This window comes from Manis pentadactyla, chromosome 11 (assembly GCF_030020395.1).
Source record: "Manis pentadactyla isolate mManPen7 chromosome 11, mManPen7.hap1, whole genome shotgun sequence".
Classification (NCBI taxonomy): domain Eukaryota; kingdom Metazoa; phylum Chordata; class Mammalia; order Pholidota; family Manidae; genus Manis; species Manis pentadactyla.
The window spans coordinates 93839776-93854426 of NC_080029.1; the positions used below are offsets into that span (position 1 = coordinate 93839776).

General features: G+C 37.1%; 1 protein-coding gene across 3 annotated transcripts in view; it reads left to right on the top strand.

Moving 5' to 3' along the window:
* The first annotated feature begins 497 nt into the window (after nucleotides 1–497).
* Nucleotides 498–14651, top strand: part of CTDSPL2 (CTD small phosphatase like 2) — an 82640-nt gene continuing 68486 nt past the window's right edge. The window contains exon 1 of one of the 3 annotated variants that reach the window (XM_036905386.2): nucleotides 498–1014. The gene's annotated coding sequence lies outside the window, so the exon portion shown is untranslated. Of the gene's footprint in view, nucleotides 1020–14651 lie in introns of all 3 variants that reach the window. The other 2 variants (XM_036905387.2, XM_036905385.2) reach the window with 2 other exon arrangements.

Here is a 14651-nt window from a genome sequence, read left to right on the forward strand (position 1 = left end):
AGGCTTGGTGTTCTGATATTCTGGACTGGACGCTCCGTATTGACACATTTTCACCACGTGAGGTGTCGGCCGTTTGACCAAAGCCTGCAGGTAGGAACAGGAACCCATTCGCCTGAATGATGTGACTTCTCAGAACCACTGCCGCCAACGTGGTGGAGTCGAAGTGTGGGTTCTATGACAGATCCGCCAGCAACTGCTGTGCCCTCTAGGCAGTGAACTGGAAGGACCTTCACGGAGTACCTGGATACCAGGAAGGACGGAAGGTTCGTCTTATCCCGGCCTGGGCAGCGCTTTCCATTGACCACCTCGTCCAGCGCGCCAAGGCGTTAGTCCCACCTCGTCTCACTCGGCTCCACCCACCTGGCGCGCCCAGGTTACTCAACCCTGGCCGCCAGGACGCGCGACGCGTTCCTAAGCCCCGCCTCCGGGGCGAGGGCAGCTCCCCTCCCACCTCCGCCTGAGCAGTTCCGTTAGCTGCGGGAGGAAAGACCGTCCTTCGGGTCCACGCCTCTCCACTCCCAACACTTTACGCCCTACTCTAAGACCACTGCACAGCCAGCTACGGAGGCCCCTAAAGTACAAGTGTTCCCCAGGCTCTGGCCTATCTGATAGGTTTTGTCCTTGTTACTCCATTCGGTCCGAAGGCCTTGCGTACAGTTTTTGTCCGGAATTCCAGCTTGTGAGTTTCTTCTGGCAGCAGGAACTCTAACGCTCATCACGGAAATAAAAGCTGGTTTTTTTTTCTTTTTTTTGCCGCTCTGGCCGCCTGCATTCCTTCCCCTCCCACCTCGCGGAATTGTGGCCGGTGGGGGAGGAGGAAGTCAAGGCGCCTGCGCGGTGAGGCCGCTTTCCATCCGGGTCCCTGTCCGTGCGGTGCAGCAGGTCGGTAGGCGGGAAATGGCGACTGGCTGAAGGAGCTGGTTCTGTTGCTGCTGCGGGCAAAGCGGGAAAGACACCACACATTGCGCAGTCGGGACCATCGACGGAGTCTGAGGACACTTCTCTGTCGTCACAGTTAGGTAATCCCCCTCGTCTAGACACTGCCGCTGCTTCCAGTCTTAGTCGCCCTCCTCTTCAGGGCCGTCTGCCGGGATCTCCTCCCCTTCTCCGCCGGGTTCTCCAGCGGCTCCGGCACCGTGGTAGGCGCGCTCTTGGCGCCCCGTGGGTCGGCGATGTGGAGCCGCTCTTCTCTCGACTTTCCCCGGGAACAGAAAAGGAGCTCGCTTCCCGCCAGCCTTAGCTCCTAGGCTGCGGCCTGTGTTTTGATTTCTGGGGTTAGATTCCACTTTACTACCCACCCCCACCCCGATCTCCAGTTCCTAGTCCCAAACCCTGTGGTCCCCTCCGGTTAACTGGCTTAGATCAGCTTTTCTAACCTTGGCCCACCTGATGTTTTGATGTTTCATTCTTTCTGGTAGCGTGCTTTTAGGGGGGCGTTGCTCTATCTCAGTTTTTATAAACACCTTTTGATGATCTTGAAGAAGAGATTTCACTTAGTTCTGTTTATCTTATGTACTGTTAAAATGTTGAGCTGACATTGTTACTTTTTCAAATCAAGAGTGGTAGTAAAGAATAGCCCATGTGGGAGGCCTCTGGTTTATATAGTGGTCAGTTAAGGGTGAATCTTTTCGTCCGTAGCATTCGACACTTTTTTTGGGTATTAAATGCCCGTATGGATGTTTACTTTTGCATTGTTGATAAGAATTTCGTGGCAAATAATTGCATAAGTAAATCGTGTTTATTTACTTCTCACCCTAGTGGTGGTTGGATGTGTGAATGATGTTAAGCACTTCAGAGTACCTTAGGGAAGCCCAAAGAGATAGCGCTCGTAAACTGCCCTAAGATGCTGAAATGAAATATACTTAGTATGTACTCCTCTAAGGCAGGTATTTATCTTTCTAAGGCTAATAAGGCAATTTTTATTACAGCAACAAAGATTACTGTTCAACATGAGTATATAAATTAGTGACTTAAATGATAGATTCATTTTAGTAATCTTCAGATTGTATATTTCTTTGTCTCCACATTCTTTGCCGTTTTAAATTGTCGTTTGTGATCCAGTCGTTTCCCTTATAAAGCAAAGAGATGGCTAGTTGAGGCTAGTTTTATTCCCTTTCTCTTTTTTCCACATTGCGGACCACTTGTCCATAAAAGTAGTAAGGAGGCTCATTGGTCTTTTTCAGAATTTATTTTTTGATCTTGTTGAATTTGAGATCTTTATAGTTTTTTCTTAGTCAAACTAAGTCTAAAAAATGTGGTTTGAGTTACAGTATCATTTGATGTTGATAACTTAAAGGCTTTCAGCTTTCTAGGTTCAGTTTAGAAGACTTCACTATTGTTAGCATATTAGGATTAAGTTTTAATAATAAACAGAAATACACTAATATCATTATAGTCATCATTTGGTAGATTTCCCCCCCTCCAAGGTCATAAAGAAAGTCAAGGTAACATTAGCTCTTAGGCTAAGCAGTATTTTAGGTTTGAGTTGAACTTAATACTTACCTTCTGGGACCAGAAGAATAGAGGGTGGGAAGTGGAGGTTGAGGGCATGTTGGACACTTGCTCGCCAAGTTGTTTAAAAGATAGGACCAAATATGTGACTTAATAGGATGTAAAATAAATTATTAATTTAGGCTTTATCTGTATGTAAATGGCCTTTTTGGGTAGTTTATAAAGCATTAATGTTTTTAATAAAATTTGGTTTACCTGTAGCTGGGAGAGCATTGTATGTAGACTTTGTCAAGCATTCTCCCAAACTGTTTTAATTCTACATACATTCAGCACTGGGGCTCTTTTAATACTCTTCCCAGTATGCGTTGAAAGGATGTACAATCTCTAAGTTGTATAGACCTAACCTTTGTGGACTTGGAGCTGTGTAGAAATTCCAAATACAATCGCATAGAAAAACCAAATAGGATTGGTATGTTTCATAATATTCCGTGCTGCATAGTGTCTCTTGGGCATTTCATTTGAGCTAGTAATGCTATTCCTTTTCCATTATTAAGAATTAAGAATTGGGGAAATTTTATCTTTCCCAAATTCATCTAACTGATCCCATGTTTGAGATTTCTGGTCAAGAGGTTTCTTTACAAAATGATTATATAATAGAATCCTTTCAATGTTGGGGGAAAAAACTTCAGCTCTCTTGTTAAGAAAGGATGTACCAGACTTGTAACTATAGAATTGCAGACTGAATAAAATGGTATTCAATTACTTTGTTCATAGGAGACTGCTTTGGATTAATGCGATAAAAAATAAGGTGGTTTATCAAAATTCAAAAGAAGCAATATCTAATTATATTTGTAATTTACCAAATTATAAACGTATAAAGACACTTGAAGTCATAAATACCAAATGTGCTGAGATGACCTCATATGTGGTGTTCTCTAAGTAACTCTTGGGTGGGATAAAAAGTTACCTGGCCATGTTGAGCAGATTGGCTACAGGGGGTCATTTGCACTACTTTGAAGATGAGAAAAGATTAACAGATGCAGGATTTATGATAAAACTATATGATTGCAGTTTTAGATTCCATTTGCCATGAGGCATATGTCTAAGCCAGACATATGTTCCCTACTGGTTGTATGACTAAATTAATTTTTAATTTAAACTGTATTAAATTGTAATTGGATCTACATTACTAATAGGTAGATTGGATGGTTGACTGTGTGGTATAATTTGAGAACTGCCATTGCCAAATTTTGTGTCTGTCTGTGTGTTACGGAATTCTTTCTAAAATGTTCTGTTTGAAATGTTGAAATTCTCTGAAACAGAAACTTTTAAATTACTGTCTTTTATCAACAATATTAGCAAAGAATCATTTATTAAATAAACGTGCTGATACTACAAACAGGTGAGGGTTCAGAGGCAGTGGGGATATAGAAGTAAGCTTTTGCTTGCGCACTGTGATCAGGAGAGGTGTGGCATTTAGGAACATTGTCTATGGGAGAAGGGCATGGTGGGGATAGAGCCTTAGTGAGAAGCTTGGGCTTCTTGGGGTCCTTTGGGAATCTTGTGAATCTGACAGTAATGAAGGGTGAGATTAAGGTGGTATCAAGAAGAATCATGAGACCTTAAGGACAAACATGGTTTATAGGTTTGGCCAGCCTTTTGTTTGTTTAGTTCATCTGCAGTTCTCTCAGTTAATATACTTTTTTTTTTTTAATGAGAGGGCATCTCTCATATTTATTGATCATATGGTTGTTAACAACAATAAAATTCTGTATAGAGGACTCAATGCACAATCATTAATCAACCCCAAGCCTAATTCTCAAGTCTCCAATCTTCTGAAGCATAACGAACAAGTTCTTACATGGTGAATAAGTTCTTACATAGTGAATAAGTTCTTACATGGTGAACAGTGCAAGGGCAGTCATCACAGAAACTTTCGGTTTTGATCACGCATCATGAACTATAAACAGTCAGGTCAAATATGATTATTCGTTTGATTTTTATACTTGATTTATATGTGAATCCCACATTTCTCCCTTATTATTATTATTATTACTATTATTTTTAATAAAATGCTGAAGTGGTAGGTAGATGCAAGATAAAGGTAGAAAATATAGTTTAGTGCTGTAAGAGGGCTAATGTAGATGATCAGGTGTGTGCCTATAGACTAAGTATTAATCCAAGCTAGACAAGGGCAACAAAACATCCACGGATGCAGAAGATTTCTCTCAAAACGGGGGGGTGAGATTCTAAGCCTCACCTCTGTTGATCCCCAATTTCTCACCTGATGGCCCCCCTGCGACTGTGCCTGTCTTAGGTTGTCCCTCCCTTGAGGAATTTCACCCGTCTCTGGCTAACCAGTCATCTTCCGGGGCCATACAGGGAAATGTAAAGTTGGTAAGTGAGAGAGAAGCAATATTGTTTGAAAAGGTTAGCTTTTTACTTCTTTGCATATTTATGCCCTGTGGCTTCTATGCCCAGCATTTGTCTTGAGGTATCTTTACCACTTGGAAGAATTATGATACTCAGTAATTTCGATATGAGGCACGAATTCTACTTAAGGGTTGTAATTAGGAAGGAAGAAGAAAAGCTATAGAAGTAGCAGACGGAAGAAAACATGGGAAGATTGATTATTTCTTTGACAAATCTTCTTGTAGTGTAACATAAGCATGTATAGGTTTTAAACTACTAATGAAATTGCGTGCACACATTAACATAATAGGAATACAGCTACATAACCAAAGCAGACCTACAATTACCAGCCATCTCCAGTGAAACCAAGAAAACCAGTTAGGCACCCTAGGCATTTGTGAAAACTTATCAGTGATATGATGGATATTGTCTAACTGAATTTGAATAGTTTGAGAAAAATCAGACATATTAAAACAACACATTCCTGTGAACTGTTCACATCCCGTATGTTCTTTTAACAGTAAATAGTCTGTAGTTGCAAGATTTTGGAGCGCTGCAACTTGCACTTCTCCTAATTCTTGGTTGAGTTCCGACAGTTATAGATCCAGTCAAATTTGTTGTTTTACTAATATAGTACTTTTAGAAAAATGAAGGGAAACACTAAAATGCCTTTGAAAAAAGAATAGTGGTATAAAATATTCACATTAAAAATTCTTTTAACTTTAATATAAGATCATAGTAGGCCAGTTGGCTTTATTAGGGACCCTATATTTTATAGTATTCATAAGCTCTGCTGTATTAATTCAGAGAGATTGTAGAAAGTGTAGATTTAATATGAATCATCAGCAGTGCTTTGACGTGAGCAATGAGGTTTTCATTGTAGCTATAATTTTAGGACAAGGAAATGTGTTTACTACTTTGATTAAAGAAACAACTGTACTATTAGAAGGCACTTGAATACTCAGAAATAATTGGGATTATTAGTATTTAGTAATAGTGGTTTGTATAGTTTAGGAAGAATGTTTTCTTTCTTTGAAAGAAATGCTTCTATTTTGAGAAATTGGGAACTGAAAAGCAGAGATGTTGCTAAAAGTAAGGGGAAGATTAAGATCCTGTAAGTAGCATAACTTGATATTTTGAGTTTCTCATGTTTGACCAGTTAATCTTGAAGCAGGAAGTTAAAAGTATGTTTTATTAAAAGAAGAGTATATTACTTGTTAAAGAAAAATACACAGAACACATAAATATCTCAAAAATAGTTGAGAAAAAACTATGATTGTTTTAGTAATAATTACTTTCTTCCTGATATTTCCCAAATATGCACGATTATTCTATTGAGTTGAAAATTATTAACTTCTCACTGACCATATAGGTACCTTTAATGTATTTTGTTAAATAAAATAATTATACAATCCTTTAATTTTCTGATGTACTGATAAAAATTATTTTAAAAATATTCACAAGTACATTTCAAACAATCATGCATTTTTCTCTCATTGGGAGTATATCTCTTTAATGTTTTTTAGTACCAGCAAACAAGAGAGCACTTCTCTTAGAGAACTATTATACCCCATCTTTGACTAGTAATTTAAATAAAAATTCCCTCTTCATAAACCTTCTTGTCCTCAGTTTATCTCAGTAATAATGATTAGTTTGTCCTTGGTAGGTAGTGATAAGAATATTATTCAGATACTCAGTGCAAGTTTATTTTGGTCAAAGGCTTTGATGTTTTTATTTTAAAATTTAAAGATTTTTAGTTAGTGCTTTTTTTCTTCTTTGTCAACCTCTCATTGATTCTTACATAAAATTAATATGTTCTGAGAGTTTCAGATTTCTACTGGCCTGAGAGTAAGTTTAATGTAAAATTACTTTTCTTTACATTAAAGTTTTTATCAAACTAGTATAAATAAGTAGTTACATCTCTCCCCTTGCCCAGTTTTGGTGAGAACTGCTTAAGTTCAAAGCACACTTAGGAAAATTCTGCTAAAATTAAGTTCACTTTTTTTAATCTTCAAATGTTCTTTGTTAGTATAGTCAATAAGTACATTGTAACTTGTATATATCCCACATAAAAAAATATGTGTTGGAATATATATATTCTGGAAAGGATAGTAATATGATGAAAAAAGATAGACTTGAGTGAGAAGTTTCCTATGTTCTTTTTGAGGGAAAAAAAAAGTTTCTCATGAGTCTTATAGAACTCAGTTCTTATGAATTCATAAATTATATTTTTGCTAAAATAACACATTGTGTTATATCATTTTATTGGTGTGAATTTCTTTCATACCATTTAATAGAATGTTCTCTTTATAAGATATTTTAATTGTATTTATTGGAAGTAGTTGAAATTAAAACATTTTCTAAATTACTGTTCTATTAAATCTTAGATTAAAGAAATACAAGTATGTCCTCAGCAGAATGGTGTACTGTCTCATTCTGTCCATAACAAATATTGCCTTTGCCCTAATGGTATTTATGCTGAGGACATACAAGGTTTTAAGTTGGAGTGCTGATAGTATTACTTTAAAACATATATATGAATGACTGCCTTAAGTATTTTCTGTGATTAACCAACTGAATAATAATGTCTTTAAGAAATCCGCTTGTATTTTTGTAGTGTTCAGTCATCAATAATCTTAACCCACATATTTGTTTCTCTAGAGAAAATTAATTGGTCATGGTTTTAGAAAAAAAATTTTTTTTGGTTCATTGAAGAAAACTTTTAAGAGGAAAACTCTTAAATTATCAACTTAACTCAGCAGATGTTTTAATTTTTGTATACTCTCTAGCTTTGACAAATGTTTTTGATTATTCAATTATATTTAGTAGTTTCTGAAGAATTCTATAATCTTATGCTAAAAAAAAGAGAAAATCATACATAAAAATAATGACCTATAAAGGCCACCTATCTTTATCACACACTTTGATGAAAAGAATCTATGTTGGAGTTGATACTTTATATAAATACTCTTCTACATTTTCCTTCTGCCTTAGTTGACTTTTGACTTTTATTAGGTGATAAGTGGAAGGGGCAGAGAAATCTCTTCCTTCTCTGAAATCATTTAATGAAGGTTTAGGAAAGTAGTGGAGAGTAAAAGTGGATAGTTGTAATATCTGAAGTTGTTGATTACATACTAGACAGGTTAGAAATATAAACTGAAAAAAACAGAGGCTGACACTTTTTTTTGACACTTTTGAAAATGTCATTTGGTGTCAATGAAGGTGATGGTTTTTAGCTTTTTCTTTCAGGAATATAAATTTCATAGTGATACCATGTGTAACAGTAAATTTAGAGCTAGAGGAGACCAAAGGGGTCATCAAGTCCAGTAACTTCTTTGTTTCATTCGCGATGAAACACCCTGAAGACTTTTTAACATGTAGTAAATGTTTGTCTTAATTAGGATGCTGTGGCATGAGTTGTGCGTGATAGAAGGATGAAAACGGCTCAGATTAATGACTCATCTTCCTTTTTGACAGCTCTTCTTTTAAGTAGAATTTACATGTAGCAAAACACAGAGATCTGATGTCCAGTAACTTACGCTGTTGAGGAAGTGCTAGAATGATTGCATGACTTAATCAGTGCCTAATCAGTGTCACAGCTAACTAATGATAGATTATTTAAGACTGATACCTCCTAGAACGGATATTATTTCTTTAGTAACTCCCTCAGGAGCGTACTCCAGAACCCTGCATGCATGTATTCTTTATACAGTCAACTTATAATTTACATATACATAAATTTTATGGGAAAACCCAGACTTTGCTGTCTTTAAAGTTTGATTTGTGATATTTTTACAGTTTTTTTAAACTTATATTACCCACTTTTATTTCCCTCTTCTGTTCCTCATTTAGCAACCCTTTGTTTAAAAGAATGCACATTGAGTTAGTTCTAGATAATGTGTTGAGAATCCTTCATATAAGACAAGTAGTGATTTTACAGCATCATACTATGTTGTTGGACAGTGACTGTGAACGGGTATGTGGGGGGGACTTGGTGAAGGGAGGAGCCTAGTAAACATAATGTCCATGTAATTGTAGATTAATGATACCAGAATAAAACTAAAAAATATATCCTTCATATATAAGGTGCTATTTTGTTGTTTTGATAGAAATTTGCATTCAAGACCTCAGTAGCAAATTATCAACTGAGTTATGCTTGTAGTATTATTACAGTCTTGTTAGCACAAGACAATTTGCAGGCAAAATTCTTGGCTTCAAATATTGCTTGGAGTCGGATTTTGTGAAGAGGTAGGAAATCTTATGAGGAAGGAACATTTTTAGTTTTATTTATAGGCCCCTTTTATATATATATATATTTGCAATCATTAATATACAATTACATGGGCAACATTATGGTTACTAGACCCCCCCCCATTATTAAGTCCCCACCACATACCTCATTACAGTCACTGTCCATCAGCATAGTAAGATGCTGTAGAATCACTACTTGTCTTCTCTGTGTTCTACTGCCTTACCTGTGCCCCCTGCCCCACATTATGTGTCCTAATCCTAATGCCCCCTTTTCCCCCTTATCCCTCCCCTCCTACCTACCATTCCCAGTCCCTTTCCCTTTAGTAACTGTTACTCCATTCTTGGGTTCTGTGAGTCTGCTGCTGTTTTGTTCCTTCAGTTTTTTCTTTGTTCTTATACTCCACAGATGAGTGAAATCATTTGATACTTGTCTTTCTCCGCCTGGCTTATTTCACTGAGCTTAATACCCTCTAGCTCCATCCATGTTGTTGCAAATGGTAGGATTAGTTTTCTTCTTATGACTGAATAATATTCCATTTTGTATATGTACCACATCTTTATCCATTCATTTACTGATGGACAGTTAGGTTGCTTCCATTTCTTGGCTATTGTAAATAGTGATGCGATAAACATAGGGGTACATATGTCTTTTTCAAACTGGGCGCCTGCATTCTTAGGGTAAATTCCTAGGAGTGGATTTCCTGGGTCAAATGGTATTTCTATTTTTAGTTTTTTGAGGAACCTCCATACTGCTTTCCACAATGGTTGAACTAATTTACATTCCCACCAGCAGGGTAGGAGAGTTCCCCTTTCTCCACATCCTCTCCAACATTTGTTGTTGTTTGTCTTTTGGATGTTGGCCATCCTAACTGGTGTGAGGTGATATCTCATTGTGGTTTTAATTTGCATTTCTCTGATGATTAGCGATGTGGAGCATCTTTTCATGAGCCTGTTGGTCATCTGAATTTCTTCTTTGGAGAAGTGAGTGTTCAGCTCCTCTGCCCATTTTTTAATTGTGTTATTTACTTTTTGTTTGTTGAGGTGCATGAGCTCTTTGTATATTATGGATGTCAACCCTTTATTGGATCTGTCATATATGAATACATCCTCCCATACTGTAGAATGCCTTTTTGTTCTATTGATGGTGTCCTTTGCTGTACAGAAGCTCTTTAGTTTGATATACTCCCACTTGTTCATTTTTGCTTTTGTTTCCCTTGCCCGTGGAGATATGTTCATGAAGAAGTTGCTCATCTTTATGTCCAATAGATTTTTGCCTGTGTTTTTTTCTAAGAGTTTTATGGTTTCATGACTTGCACTCAGGTCTTTGATACATTTCAAGTTTACTTTTGTGTATGGAGTTAGACAGTAGTAATCCAGTTTCATTCTCTTGAATGCAGCTATCCAATTTTGCCAAGACCGGCCAATATTGAAGAGGCTGTCATTTCCCTATTGTATATCTATGGCTTCTTTATCATATATTAATTGACCATATATGTTTGGGTTAATATCTGGACTCTCTATTCTGTTCCACTGGTCTATGGGTCTGTTCTTGTGCCAGTACCAAATTGTCTTAATTACTGTGGCTTTGTAGTAGAGCTTGAAGTTGGGAAGTGAGATCCCCCCCAGTTTATTCTTCCTTCTCAGGATTGCTTTGGCCATTCAGGGTCTTTTGTGGTTCCGTAGAATTTTAGAACTATTTGTTCCAGTTCGTTGAAGAATGCTGTCAGTATTTTGATAGGGATTGCATTGAATCTGTAGACTGCTTTAGGCAGGATGGCCATTTTGACAATATTAATCCTTTCTACCCAAGAGCATGGGTTGAATTTCCATTTGTTAGTGTCCTCTTTAATTTCTCATAAGAGTGTCTTGTAGTTGTCATGGTATAGGTCTTTCGGTTCCTTGGTTAGGTTTATTCCTAGGTATTTTATTCTTTTTGATGCTATTGTGAATGGAATTGTTTTCCTGATTTCTCTTTCTATTAGTTCATTGTTGGTGTATAGGAAAGCCACAGATTTCTGTGTGTTAATTTTGTATCCTGCAACTTTGCTGAATTCTGATATTAGTTCAAGTAGTTTTGGAGTGGAGTCTTTAGGGTTTTTTGTGTACAATATCATGTCATCTGCAAATAGTGACAGTCTGACTTCTTCTTTACCAATCTGGATTCATTGTATTTCTTTGTTTTGTCTAATTGCCGTGGCTAGGACCTCCAGTACTACATTGAATAACAGTGGGGAGAGTGTGCATCCCTGTCTTGTTCCCGATCTTAGGTGAAAAGCTTTGAGCTTCTCACTGCTCAGTATAATGTTGGCTGTGGGTTTGTCATATATGGCCTTTGTTATGTTGAGGTACTTGCCCTCTATACCCATTTTGTTGAGAGTTTTTATCATGAATGGATGTTGAATTTTGTCAAATGCTTTTTCAGAATCTATGGAGATGATCATGTGGTTTTCGTCCTTCTTTTTGTTGATGCGGTGGATGATGTTGATAGATTTTTGAATGTTGTACCATCCTTGCATCCCTGCAGTGAATCCCACTTGAGCATGGGATATGATCCTCTTGATGTATTTTTGAATTTGGTTTGCTAATATTTTGTTGAGTGTTTTTGCATCTATATTTATCAGGGATATTGGTTTGTAATTTTCTTTTTTTGTGTTGTGTTTGCCTGGTTTTGGTATTAGAGTGATGCTGACTTCATAGAATGAGTTTGGAAGTATTCCCTCGTCTTCTGTTTTTTGGAAAACTTTAAGGAGAATGGGTATTATGTCTTCTCTAAATGTCTGATAAAATTCAGTAGTGAATCCATCTGTATAGGCCCCTTTTCTTGAGGAAGAATTGATTACTGCAGTGAAGATTGTATTTCAGTGACATAGTTTTTCCCCATTCTCTGGTCTTTGAGGGAAGTGAGAAAAATTACGGTTCAGATCAGCAAAGATTAAGTTATTTGTGTGGTAGGTTACTGAAGGTACAGATAAGTTCTCTGCCTTCAAGACTCTTACAGTCTAGTGCAGTTAATATATCATAGATTATTTCAGTGATTTGTTAAGAGCTGAGGTAGAGATAATCAGGTTTACAGAGGCTTGAGGATGTGGAAGTGGTTACTTATTGGGGTGCATGGTACTTGGACTGAACTTTAAACAATAATAAGAATTAGGAGAAAGAATATTTAGGGTAAAGAGAAAAGAAGCAGCATGATACAGCAGTGTGGGCAGGAAACTTATTACTGGAGTGCAAAGAAACAGCAAATAGTAATGAAAAAAGACTTGGAGAGGTAGATCTTGTAGGATTTTATATGTAATGCTATGATTTAGTCATTATTTTGAAGGGATTTGATGGGAAGGAACAGGCAGGTTTGTGGAGTGTGGAGGATGGATTTAAAGGGGGCAAGAATGAGAACTATTTTACAGGTAAACTCATCAGGATTTGTGATTGACTGTTGGGGGCAAGGGAAAGGAAGAATGACTAGAAGTTTAGGATGGTTTCTGGCTTGATTATTTAGGTAGATGGTGGTAGCATTACTTGTGATGAAGAATTTCTTAGGAAAAATACAGTAGGAAGAACAGGTTTGGGTATGTATGGAGCTGGGATGGGAAAAGTGAATTCAGTTTTGGGTAAGTTGAATTTGAGGTGCCAAGTGAAAGTGTTGAGAAGGCTGCTGTATGTGAGTCACAAATATAGAGGTGATAGAGAAATTAGTAGAATTAATGTTGGAATTTATAATGTGCATTTGGAAGAGCCTCTTCCCCCCAACGTGCCCTTTTACCTGGGCCGCAGGTAAATAGAAAGCAAACTTTAATGCCCAGTTTTAGATTCCTGAGTAGTCAGCTATTTGTATTCCTAAAATGAGATCTGCTTCTAATGTTGAAAAAGTGAAACTGTTTTACATTATATACTTTTTTGCCTAATGTCAGTTCTTAGGCTTAAAATGTGGTTGCCTCATTGGTATGTTTGTTTTGTGATATAATATACTTAAGTTGTATAATTTTAATTGATTGGTAGGTTTATTTCCCTACTGTACTCATTTGCCAATTTTGATTTATTATTTTGTTACTAATAGAAAAGAACTTAGCTAGTAATACAATTCTAAAGAACCTAGAGGTTGTGTTTAATTCTAACATAAATAGTAGGATTACCAAGATGAGGCTGTATATGTACGTTTAAAACTCTTCCATTTATATTTTAAGTTTAGGTAATAAAATTAGGTTATTGCAGATGTTACATAGGCAATTTCCTACCTGTACTTGGCCCAGTTACTATGTATTTTCTTTGGTTTTGGTATCAGGGTAATGCTGACCTCATAAAACTAGTTGAGAAGCATTCCTCTCACTTCTGTTTCAGGACAAGTTTTTGTCGATTTGGTATTAGTTTATTTAAGATGTTTGGTAGGATTTTCCAGTGAAGCCATCTGGGACTGGAATTTTCTATGCTAGAAGTTTTTCCTACAGTTTGAACTTTTAAAATTAGATAAAGAGCTGATGAAGTAATCTATTCTTGTATGAGCTTTGGTGGTTCATATTTTGGAGGAATTTGACAATTTCATCTAAATTGTTGAATGGATGTGCATAATATTGTTTGTAATACTCCATTCTTTTTCTTATTTAATGTGTGTAGGATGTGCAATGATCACTTTTCCATTTCTGATACTGTTAATTGAGTTGTTTTCCCTTTTTTTCTGTCTTGCTGAAGGTTTATACATTTACTGATCTTTAAAAAAAAACCTGGTTTCATTGAGCTTTCTGTTTTTAAACTCATTGATTTTTGGTTCTGTTGAATTCTTTGTCTCTTGACAATAAGTTGCATTTTCTTCCTATTCTGTATGTCTTGCAGTATTTTGTTGAATGCTGGATATCATGAATAGAAAATAAAGACTCAGTAAATAGTATTATATGCTGGAAAAATTGTGTACTTGGACTTTTAATGTAGAGGGTTAAGTTGAGTTTCAGTTTTGTTGTTGCAAAGAGAACCTTAAATGCACCACTGGCCTCAGATTTCTTTGGTGTTACTTTGTGCTTAGGCTATAAGTTGAGGAATGGGAAAATGTTTCTCAGTTTTCCTGATTGACTCTCAGGTTTGGTCTTTCCCTGTGTGTCTGTGCCTCATTGTGGAATCTAGATAATCCCAGCCCTGTCTTACAGACCACTCTTATGTTAATTGCTACTTGTTAGCCTGATGGTGGAGTCAGGAATACCTCTGATGTCATGATCTCCTCTCAAACTTGGATAGGTTCTGTGTATCTGCACATCAGTGGTGGGGCTCTCAGTGATCTTGCCCCTCTAGGCCAAACTAGGCCTTGTGTCTTTTCACATCTGGTTTAGAAAAGAGTTTCCTGATCCTGCTTCAGTAGTAGGCTATCTCTAATCATGTATAAGACCTTGGGCCAGGATTGTTAGACCCTGTCCTAGTGGTAAGGGGTTTTTCTTTCATTCTACCTTCATCCCTTAATGATGTCTTCCTTGTGCTCCTGGGGTGACAGGACTTGCTGCCCCTCTCTCAGCCTTGAAGTTTTTGTGCCTTAGTGGAGAAGGATCTGGTTAGAGCTT